The sequence below is a fragment of the Dreissena polymorpha genome, chromosome 1 (assembly GCF_020536995.1).
Source record: "Dreissena polymorpha isolate Duluth1 chromosome 1, UMN_Dpol_1.0, whole genome shotgun sequence".
NCBI lineage: Eukaryota > Metazoa > Mollusca > Bivalvia > Myida > Dreissenidae > Dreissena > Dreissena polymorpha.
Genome location: NC_068355.1, coordinates 109,486,824 through 109,498,422, shown reverse-complemented (window position 1 = coordinate 109,498,422; position 11,599 = coordinate 109,486,824).

The following is an 11,599-nucleotide window of genomic DNA, read 5'->3' as shown; positions in this document are numbered from 1 at the left end:
GAAATTAGGGGTCGTCACAAAGGTCAATGAACCTACCGAATGGGTAAATTCCATGGTACTCGTGGAAAAAGGCCAAGGTAATTTAAGAGTTTGTTTGGATCCCACGGACCTAAATAAATGTATACAGCGTCCGCATTACCCTATGCGATCCCTTGACGATATTTTGCCATCCCTTAATTGAGCAAAATACTTCTCAAAACTTGATGCCAGATCTGGTTACTGGGCTGTTAAACTCAGTGAAGAGTCATCATATCTGACATGTTTCAGTACCATATTTGGAAGGTACCGTTATCTGAGGTTACCATTTGGTCCATGCTTGAGTGGAGACGAATTCATCAGACGAATGGATCAATGTTTTGAAGGCCTTAATGGCGTGGTCACAATTGTTGATGATATCCTTGTCTATGGTCGAACTAGACAGGAGCATGACAGCAACCTTAAAGCCGTGCTTGAAAGAGCGTTTGTTCAAGGTATTATCCCAAATGAGGACAAAATTGAGGTTGGCATAATTGAAGTTAATTATTTTGGTCACCTGCTGACTGCGGAAGGTCTCAGGCCGGATCCAGCCAAGGTCGCTGCGACCAAAGACATGCCGCCTCCAAACAACAAAAATGAGTTGCAAACTATATTAGGAATGGTCAACTTTTTGTCTCGGTTTGCACCGAACTTGTCACAGATTACCAGCCCCCTAAGACAGCTTTTAGGAAAAGACACTGAATTTATGTGGGCTAAGCCACAAATAGACGCATTCAACAAGGTCAAGGATATATTGACACAACCAGGTCAAGCATTAGGCTACTTTGATTCAAAAAAGCCACTCACGTTACAGACAGACAGTTCAAGGACTGGCCTCGGAGCTACGCTTTTGCAGGATGGAAAGCCCATAGCGTACGCTAGCAAGTCGCTTACAGACAGTCAAAAGAATTATGCCATGATTGAGCTAGAATGCTTGGGAATCCGTTTTGGGTTAAAACGTTATCACCAATGGGTTTACGGTAGAAAGGTCACAGTCGCAACGGATCATTTACCACTGGTTTCAATTTTCAAGAAGCATTTACATGCAGCACCAGCAAGGTTACAGCGCATGTAATTGCACATGCAGCCCTATGACATTGACGTTAAACATCGCCCAGGTAAGGACATTCATGTTCCAGGCACATTGTCTCGGAAACCATTAAGTGAGACGGGCCCTGACCAATCAGACCAGGCAGACATCCAGGTAAATATGGTAATGACAAGTTTACCTGTACACAGCAAGAAAATGCAGGAAATAAGGGAAGAAACAGAGAAAGATACAAGACTTTCAGTTCTCAAACAAACAATTATTTCCGGTTGGCCTAACACAAAAACAGCATGTCCATCTCAAATCTTAGATTTCTGGAATTATCGGGACGAATTAACAGTTGTTGAAGGAATTATCATGAAAGGTTGCAAAATTGTAATTCCTAAGTCTCTACAACCCAGAATGCTTGAGATTATCCATGCAGGTCACATGGGAGTGGAAAATGCTTACGTAGAGCTCGAGATATCATGTTCTGGCCACATATCTCAGCAGAAATCACACAGTTAGTTCTCAATTGCCCGATTTGTTTGAATCACAGAAGTTCAAACATCAAAGAGCCACTCCAATCCCATGAAATCCCTCTCTATCCTTGGCAGGCTGTTGGCACTGATGTATTTACATTTAATGGTCAATTTTATTGCCTGTGACTATTACTCAAATTACTTTGAACTGGTTAAATTAAACAGCACCAATTCATCAAGTGTCATTAAACATCTTCAATCTTGGTTTTCACGGCATGGTATCCCAGAGAAATTAGTCTCTGATGGCGCCAGCTATTACAGTTCCCAAGAGTTTCAATATTTCCTGGCTGAATGGGACATAAATCATATTCAGTCATCACCCCACTACCCGAGGACAAATGGCTTGGCAGAATCTTGTGTGAAAAGAGCAAAAACTCTTTTGTTAAAGGCAAGAGAAAGTGGTCAAAATATACAGGTTGCACCTTTGGAATATCGTGCTACGCCATTGTGTTCAGGTTATTCTCCAGCAGAATTACTTATGGGAAGGAAAATAAGGTCATTTTTACCAATCACATCGGACAAACTTGTATCTTACAACATCAATCACCAAACTGTAAGAGACAAATTAAAAATTCAGAAAGAAAAACAAAAGACAAATTAATACAAACACTCAAAACAATTACATCCACTTAACAAAGGTCAATCAGTTAGGTTTCAGCAAGTAGAGAAAGGTTCATGGAAACCAGCTGTTGTTACACGGGTACACGATAACAGGTCATACACTATTCAGACACCTGAAGGTGTTTCGTACAGGCGTAATAGACATCACCTCACGAAAACCAATGAGTATTTTCCTGAAATACCAAGCTTTGATTGTCAGACTTCGACACAGGAAACAATTAACAATGAAAGCAATGGCTTCATTCCTTTGAACCCAGAGTCATTGCAAGCCAGCCAATTACCGGCACTACAACCATCCCCAGTTCCTGCAAAATCAAAACCACCTGTTAACAGCGGAAATGATCAGCCAGTGTACACCACACGATACGGTCGACTTATGCTATCCATGTATTATCTATCAGTTAACAGTGTTTGAATATACTTATAATTACATGATTGTATTGTATTAAATTTATTTTGTATAACATTCTAAACTAGTTAAAAAAGGGAGATGTTATATTATATAAAAAAAAATTCAAATTTTAGAAGTTGTAATTAATTTGATAGCTATCCTTGACTATTATGACGATTATTCTCATGATATCCGGTGTTCATTTGAAAGTAGGTCATGTTTATTCCAGGGTGATGCTACGATTTTAAAATTACGTAACACACGCGTAAGTACTTTGTTAATTTATTAATAGTAGCTTTACCAAATGTGTTATATGCCGCTTATTTTGCAATAAAATGTTAAAATATTTTAAAAACATAATGAGAAAGAGTTTCGTTTTTCGATTAAGTAAATATTTTTAGAACAAGCACGTGCGCATAGTAACAAATCTTAAAAACCATTCACAGGGCCGATACTATGAGAGGGTAGGTGAATAAAACAGATAACTAAAGGGAGCTTATTCTAGCCAGTATTTTGTGAAAATATTGCTGATTTAAATGCAGATTTCGTTGTTATGTTCAAGAATACACATTTAACTTTATACTGAGGTATAGCACATGCGTGTTTTTGTATTTTTTGTCACTTTCAAAATTTGAATGTTTTCATTAAGAGGACCGATACAACGGATAGACATGCTATATAGGATTTGGCACGAGTTGTCATATCATACCATATTTTATTAAACGAGTTCAGGAATTTTGTTAGTTAGCGAGCCTTGGGCGAGTTTACTAACGAATTTCCTGGACTAGTTTAATAAAATATGGTATGAAATTACGAGTGTCAGATTTTTGTTATCACATGCTTTTAAATGAGTAAATTTGATACATATTTACGCAAACATAATGATAAATCCCGAATGTTGTTTACATTTCATGACGTCATTTGACGTTGCAACGTCATTTCAGAAAACAACAAAATGCGATTGGTTAATCGAACGAAAACTAAGCCAATGAAAACGCTTAAAAAGTATATGACAAATGTGTAAGATAAAAATATTCGTAATGGTGATATTACATGGGAAACAGGGTATGGCATGTGATAAAATTGGATGTATCTATTTGTAAATACCATATTATTGATAAATTAAAACGTTTTTTTCATAAATTAACATTTCGTGTTTTATTTATTGAATAAATCGTCTGCTGATCCAGATTGGCCCAGGCGTAGACAATACAACGTATGTATGTTGGTCTGAAAAGGGAGTAAATCATGCAGATCTTGCTAAAATGATGATAAAAATTGTTTGCATGCACTTAATATTACATGATGATTTTAAGTGTGGTTTGCGATTCTGGTATAAGTGAATGTATTCCGGATGTTTGTCCTTTTTGGAAAAAATTTCCATTAGTGTTTTACGGACCATTTACTTTACGACCCAGACATAGACGTCGAATAGTACATATCTTTGTTTGTCTTACGATTTATTAGTTCTTTATTAATATTTCTTATTTAAGTGTCATTTTTAAGGGAATGTAAAAGCTCTAGCCGAAATAAAACTCGTGATTTTAACTTAAATTGGTCCGGAAATATTTAAACTTTAGCGAAACTCTGTAAGATTTCATGTAGAGGCACACTTTTCTTATTAAAATGTTTAGTCTAAAACCGTGTTGTTTTTACTTAATATATTTTATTTTAAAATCGCTTTCAAACAAACAACTCTAGCCGGAAAATAATGTTGTGTTTTTAAATTGACTAGTCCAGAGGATATTCATTAGCGAAAATGTGTAAGATAACAGAACGTGGCACGTTTTTTAATTGAAAAGTGAATATCTGCTTTTGCTTATAACTGTATTTGTATTTTATCAGTTAAATACCATTCACATGTTAGCATCAAAGTCTGTAGCCTGAACAAACTGTTTGTCTGTTCTAAATATTTACTTCATTGTTTGCTTTACTTTATTTTCTTAATACAATCTAAATTTACGATAAAATGCTCAACATGACCAAACCTATAGAATACATAGAATGTATTCCATAGGTCTTTGACATGACACATATGTAGTCATACGTAAACTCAAATAGTCCCAATAATGTTCGCTACATTCCGTCAGCGTATTAATTTATTTCTTAAATGTTCACTATACAGTTAAGATTTAAAATAAACTATTAAAACACGAACGCAGTGATGTGTTTTTCGGTAATTACGGATTGCCAATTGAATTAATTTAAATAATTAATGGTACAAAACACCATCTGCGATTGAGGAACGAAATCATTCCTCCAGTGGGAGACGATGTCCCAATGGTGGATTAAAAGTGTTAATTGGTATGTCTGTGACACCATATATCTCCACATGTGTAGATGCTGTTATTAAGATAAGATACCATGCGTCACCTTCTAATAACATGTCAAATGACAATAAAGGCCTGATTCATGCTGAGTTTTATCAGAGACGTAGATCTTCGTCTCTGGTTTTATGACTCTTAAACAATGCAGATGAGGTCCATCTGCATTGTTTAAGAGTCATAAAACCAGAGAAGAAGAATTACGTCTCTGATGCTACTCAGCATGAATTAAATAGATTGATAACAATATTTATTTAAAAAAACAACTGTTATATGATTATTGTATCGATAACAGAAACCATCTAAATCTTAAAATATATATAATAAAATCGCGTCACTTCGTTTTATTGCTCAGGGTCCGATACAAACACATAGGTCCCTGCATTGTTCTTCAGTACCAATATGGCGGCGCGAGGGGCGGTAATCCGGGAATAATCGATTTCTTGGATTGTCTATAACGTCCAGATTTGCACACCATACGGCTCAGGTTTGCGTATCATACAGCCCAGACAATGAGATTTGTTGATCTTTATACAACATGATTTTAGCCCTTTTTAATACAAGTTATTAAAGTCATTCAAATGTAGAATTTAAAATGTCAACAGAGGTATAATAACACTGGCATTAGTGACTTGTATGTTTGCATCTTAAATATGCCCTATTTACAGTGTATGACACTTACTGATTGATAATATCTATTACAGTAATTGATAATATACCAATTTGTGTAATTATTAACATATGATCAAACAGGGACCCATACAAATATGTTTGTTAAGGTCCTTTTTGATGTTAATAATTACACGCATTGATAATTGATCATGTGGCAAGCTCCCTTGCCAGATAATACCGTACTGGCCTAAAACGGGGCAGTAACTAGCGAAGTGGAAAGGAACGCTAATTTCGCTGATTCTGCAACCGCTGGATCTTCAGCAGCATATACTAGAGTTGCTTCTACTGTGCCAAGCTATTCGAATCAGACTTCAGCAGAGAGTATGACATCCCAGCTGTCTGTATTCTCACAACTTCAGCCACAGGAGGTCGTATTTTCTGTGATGTTACCGGTAACAAAACGGTTTCTGCAAAAAAATTCACATGACCTCTGCAGTTGTGCCAGAAACACGCCTGAAAGCACGGATACGTCTCGAAAATTCTAATTTGATATTTTATTCAATTATTTTAAAGCTGTTTTCCTTGGTTTTCTTAATGTTTGATGTTAACTGTAACTATTATTACAATATGTCAACACAAATTTGAATTCTATGTTTAGAATACTCTTGACTTTTTGAAGCCTACTCATCAGCCTAATTTGTATAAGTAATCAATAAAAAATAATTTGCATAATTAAAATGTACATGGTTCGCACTAAAACAACTTATTTAGTGTTGTGTGCTATGATATGATCAGTACAATATAAAGAAGTGAAACTCCAGCTGCTGGATCAGTATTGAATTTTCATTAAAAACAATTAGTTGGTCCTTTATTTAAGGCAAGTGACCGATTGCCCAAACAGTACAAAACAGCACAATACAGCACAATACAAACCAACATAAACACAAAATATGAATAAAGCTGGGGTCACCGCCTTGGAACGGTCAATGCAAAGCATTGGGGGTTTAAACCTGGTTATAGAGCGCTCAACCTCACACTTGGCCCAGCAATATTCATAATACATTCAAGTGTAAATAAAATTTAACGTCATAGCATTGTAACTCAAATTAAACAATAATAAAAGGGAATTAAAACGCATTCAATTTAATTACTATTTAATTACTCAATTGCATTGAAGATACAAGAGTAACAGAATTACAACTTTTTGACGAACGATCAAATAAAACTATTAACAATTGTCAACTACATTCCTTCTTTATAGAAAAGATTTGAGAATGTAGAATCATAGAGTTAATATCTCAGATAATCATCGCGCAAATACAGGAAGAAGCAGCAATAATGGGTGTAAAAATTCCATATTACATAGCTTGGTTGTTTATGTGACTGCTAAACAAATTAAAAATAATTAAATCAAACAAGAAACGCCTATCAGAGAGAAAATATAAATAAAATGGAACGTTATAAACCCAATGACCTATGCATGTATAGCATTATTTACCTCTTTAAATTGGTTTGTAATTTTTACAATTTTTAGCTCACCTGAGCACAATGTGGTGAGCTTTTGTGATCGCCTTTTGTCCTTCGTGCCTTAAGCTGCGTCAACATTTGCCCTGTTAACACTCTAGAGGCCACATTCTTTTGTCTAATCTTCATTAAATTTAGTCAGAAGATTTGTCCCAATGATATATTGGATGAGTTCAAAAATAATCATGGTTGCTTGAAAAACATGGCCTCCAGGAGGAGGGGCTTTATCCCTAATATTGCTATAAATGGCTAAAGTAAAACTTTGTTAACACTCCAGAGGCCACATTTATTGTCTGATATTCATGAAACTTAGCCAGAAGATTCGTCCCAATGATAGTTTTGACAAGAAATTCGAAAATGATTTCGGTTGGTGGAAAAACATGGCCACCATTGGATGTGGAATTTTTTCTTATATGGCTATAACAAAAACTTGTTAACACTCTAAAGGCCACATTAGTTGTCATATCATCATGAAACTTGGTAAAAAATTGTCCATATGATATCTTGGACGAGTTCCAAATTGTTTCCAGTTGGTTGAAAAACATTGCCACCAGGGCGCGGCGCAGTTTTCCTTATATGGATATATAGTTCTGGTTGGTTGAAAAACATTGTTGCCATTGGGCGGGGCATTTTTCCTTATGTGGCTTTAGAAAAACCTTGTTAACACTCTAGAGGCCAAATTTATGGTCCGATCTTCATGAAACTTGCTCAGAAGATTTTTCCCAATGATATCTTGGACCAATTCAGAAATGGTTGCTTGAAAAATATGACCGGGTGCAGTGCATTTTTCCTTATGAGGCTTTAGTTAAACCTTGTTAATGTTGAATACGCCACATTAATTTCACGATAATCATGAAATTTTGTCAGAAAATTTGTCCCAATTATATCTTAGACGAGTTCGTAAATGGTTTCAGTTGCTTGAAAAACATTGCCGCAAAGGGGTCGGGGCATTTGTCCTCACATTGCTGTATTTGGCTTTAGTAATACCTTGTTAACACTCTAGATGCCACATTTATTGTCTAATCTTCATGGAACTTGTTAAGAAGATTTGTCCCAATTATATCTTATACAAGTTAAAAATGGTTCCGGTTGCTTTAAAAACATTGACGCCAGGGGGCTGGGTATTTTTCGTAATATGGCTAAATATGACTATATAAAACTTTTTTAACACTCTAGAGGCCACATTTATTGTCCAATTTTCATGAAACTTGATCAAAAGATTTGCCGTAATGATATCTTGGACGAGTTAAACAATGGTTCCGGTTGGTTGAAAAACATTGCCACCAGGGGTCGGGGCATGTTTCCTTATATGGTTATACTAAAGACTTGTTAACACTCTTAAAGTAATATTTATTGTCCATTTCTCGTCTGTTGAAAAACATGGCTGCCAGGAGGGCGGGTATTTTATCCTTATATTGCTCTACCGGTAGTAAACCTTGTTAGAACTCTAAAAGTTACATTTGTAATTAACTCTTCATGAAACTTGGTGAGAACAATTGTTCTAATGACATCTTGGGCTGCACAGAACAGGTAAGTTCTTTTGTATCTCATTTGTGTTAATTTTGCCCATATTTAATCTGCAACTCACAAGTTTTTTTGACAATGAGTCTGATGTGTAATTCACAAAGCTTTGAACAGTTTAGAGGTGTTCTATAATGTTTGATATGACACGCTTTGAATCCGAAGTATAAAGGCACTGAGTAGATTTTGATTTATAGGAAATGTTTTGTGTATGTTTCTGTAGGGAAAAACTGTACAGGATCAGCCATATTTTTAGCTCACCTGAGCACAATATACTCATGGTGAGCTTTTGTGATCGCCCTTTGTCCGTCGTGCAGCGTCAACGTTTGCCTTGTTAATACTCTATAAGGAGCACATTTATTTTCCGATCTTCATGAAATTCGGTGGAAGATTTGTACTAATGATATATTGGATGAGTTTGTGGTTTTGGTTTGTTGAAAAATACGGCTGCCAGGTGGCAGGGGATTTTTTCCCTATATGGCTATAGTAAACACTTGTTAACACTAGAGGCCACATTTATTGTCCAATCGCCATGAAACTTGGTCTGCAGATTTGTCCCAATGATATATTGGACGAGCTTGTAAATGGTCCCATTTGCTTGAAAAACATGACCCCAAGGGAGCGGGCCATTTTTCCTCATATGACTATAGTAAAACTTTGCTTACACTCTAGAGGCCACATTTATTGTCCAATCGTCGTCAAAAGATTTTTCCAAATGATATCTTGGACAAGTTCCGGTTGGTTGAAAACAATAGCTGCCAGGAGGTGGGGCATTTTTTACCTTATATGACTAAGGTAAAAACTTGTGAACACTCTCTCTAAAAGTCACATTCATTGTCCAATCTTCATGACACTTGGCGAGAACATATGTTTTTATTATATTTTGGATGAGTTTGAAAATGGTTCCGGGCTGTTGAAAAACATTGCCACCAGGGTGTTGGGAGTTTATCCTTAAATTGCTATTGTAAAACCGTTTTAGTGACTCAGATGTTTGCAATGTTGTTTTTTTCATTCAAAATGGGGTCCTGTAATCAGACCAATTACCAATGAAAAACGTATAATTGTATTTTTCCCAAATGGGAGCTAAAAATTTCCAATCGAAAGTTTCCAAAAAATAAATAAAATAATTGTGTTTTTGTTTAGATCTAAATATTTTGTTAATTTCCCATCCATATAGGTTCAACCTTAGTAAATACAATACTGAAAACACTTGTAATCTCAATTTTAAAGCATTTTTTTAGCAAAACAACAACAACACTAATTCCCAATTTCAGACAAAAGGCCGCAATTTTTCCCAATCCGAAGGCAACCGGCCCCTTTTCCAAAAATGGTGAAAAAAACGACACTTGTTTGCACTTACTGATTGATGTTATCTATTACCGTAATTGGTAATATACTAAATAGTGTAAATTGTAAATATCAACATCAAACAGGCACCTATACAAACATGTTTTTATAGGTCCCTGTTTGATGTTAATAATTAAACTAACTGATAATTGATGTGTCATTTAACGATGAAATTATAGAACAATTGCTGTTTATTGCAACGTCATTCTTATATTTAAAATTTTTCACAATCTTGATGAAATTAACACAATCTTGAATGAAATTGAGACACTTAGGCTATTGATTAAGACATAATCCGTATGGTCCGCACATGTTCAGATAAAACAAGCATGTTGTCATTAATTTCATTTCAGCCACTTTACTATTTAAATTAATTTATAGATACAACATTGAATGAAGTTGAACACGGAATGAATATTAATTCAGGAATGATCTGTATGGTCTGCAAATATTGGCCATATGGTCCGCAAATGTTCGAATTTAAACAAGTATGGCGTTTTTAATGTCATTACATCAACTTTAATATTTAATTAAATGGATTAATACAATATTTAAGGAAGTAGAACCTGAAATGAATATTAATTCAGACATGTGGTTCGTATGGTCTGAAACTGGGCCGTATGGTCCGCATATCTGGGCCGTATGGTCCGCTAATGGTCTAATGATCTCTATCATGAACACCAATAACTCTCTACAAGCTGCAAATCTGCATGTTTTTTTAACAGTTAATGGATGGAAAGTTAGTGTTGACAATATACATTTTTCTATGTTTAAAGTACTGAGTCATTTTTTTTTAAACATTCTAATTGAACTGTACCATGCACATACAATTGTGGCTTTTTGTGATAAAAAGAATTCCAATATCAGATCATATTTCACAAAATATTTTTTACACTGGAACTCAAAAATCATGTGAATGATCATCAGCATAATTATGTTAAATGAAAAAAGCTATTAATTTGAATTTTCTTAAAAATTTACAAACATCAACTGGTGTGAATTTCTAGGGTGTCTCATTTTATGTGAACTAATTTCACTCCAGTGAAAGACTTATGACATTTTCTGGACCTTCAAGATCAAAGGATACTGATTTAATTTTTAATGTTATAATTATATCAATTTTACTTCTTGGAATTTTCCTTCATGGGTTTAATTTTTAAAATCATCGCAAAATACGCGTTTTAATGCTGTATTTCTCAATTATTGTTTAATTTAGTGATAAGCACTTTTTATTTCAGTTATATAACAGTAAAAAATGTAGCTTCTAGCGACTTTGTTGCCAGAAAATCGTTCCACGATTTTCATGATCGCTTTTATGCTTTTGTGCGAATAAATTATAGTTAAACGGTATTCACTCTATGGTTTATTGGTAGCAACGTAAGGTCCATGTAAAAAAAAACACACCCTCCCTTTTTATGAATTTTTATTCATAAATACATTGATGCAATGATTTTAAATAACAAATATCTGTGTTAATAGTTTCAGAGTGCTGATGCAGAGGTATAAACAGGCAAACACATTAAATGGACGACGTCATAAATAACAGATACTTTTTCATTGAGAAACTAAAGAAGGTTGATTACCATACAATCCCTATATCATTTAATCTTAGCAAAACAGTATCTTTTAAACGTTTGACCACTTGTTCCCGTTTTTTAAAGAACAGAACAAAATA